This window comes from Penaeus monodon, chromosome 28, assembly GCF_015228065.2.
Source record: "Penaeus monodon isolate SGIC_2016 chromosome 28, NSTDA_Pmon_1, whole genome shotgun sequence".
NCBI lineage: Eukaryota > Metazoa > Arthropoda > Malacostraca > Decapoda > Penaeidae > Penaeus > Penaeus monodon.
This window is the reverse complement of record NC_051413.1, coordinates 18,266,136-18,267,089: the sequence shown is the minus strand read 5'-3', so window position 1 is coordinate 18,267,089 and position 954 is coordinate 18,266,136. Positions and strand designations below refer to the sequence as shown.

General features: G+C 32.8%; 1 protein-coding gene across 1 annotated transcript in view; it reads left to right on the top strand.

Annotated features, from left to right (window-relative positions):
- Positions 1 to 954, top strand: part of LOC119591086 (calmodulin-lysine N-methyltransferase-like) — a 21,444-nt gene that overhangs the window by 16,854 nt on the left and 3,636 nt on the right. The gene's annotated exons all lie outside the window — the stretch shown is intronic.

The following is a 954-nucleotide window of genomic DNA, read 5'->3' as shown; positions in this document are numbered from 1 at the left end:
TGCTTGCATTGGGTTAAATGACCACAGCTACACAATTACAGTATACACACTTACACACTTTCAGACACATGTACTCATGTAAACATGTGTACGTGTAGGAAGGCAATAATATAATGATCTGAAACACAGTAACTGCATTTATGTAATGGTAAAATTTCATAGGTTAGAATCAAGTTCCTTTCCACAGCCCCCCCCCCCCACAGTTAACATATTTTCATGCAACAAACATAATTTGAGAAAGGAAAATAGTTTCTATGGCTATTAGATATTAACATTTCATTAATGATAAAGTGCAGAATATGAAATAGATTTTTTTTTATCTCTCTGTCTCAAAACTTACTGCTTGTTGCATTAAGTTATTGACAAACTAAAAAATGTATATACTACTAGAAAGCTTATGAAAATATGCAGAAAAGAATATTTTTTTTATCATGCCTTTTTTATGAGTAGTTGAAAAAGCCAAGTTTTTTTATCAAATGATACAGTAGGCAGATTGATACTAGCAGCATACGGTAGATACATTAAAAAACAAAATTAGTATTGATAGCTGCAGAATACTAAGATACACTTGATACTCAAATTTTTAAAAAATCAGTGAATCACTTTTTTTTTCAATCCACATTGGTCATTTTCATCTCCCCCATAGAGATGGTTTCCTCAAGCCATATACTTCAAATGAACCATCATAATATAGAAAGCAAAAGATCAAAGAAACATTGTGCAGGAAGTCAATTTTGCCTCTGGAATAAAAGCACAAGTTGCATGTGTCAGTCCCTGCCCAACATCTCTTTTCAGTCATCTGCAGTGTCAGAGTTTGAGTGTTTTCTCTTTATGATTTTTCTCTTATGACCAGGAAGACTTGCTTTGTATTCCTTAAAAATGTGGGGGGGGGAAACTCAAATAGTACACCTGTGACTTTGTGACTGTTGGAATATTGTTGTACTTTTTTTTTTT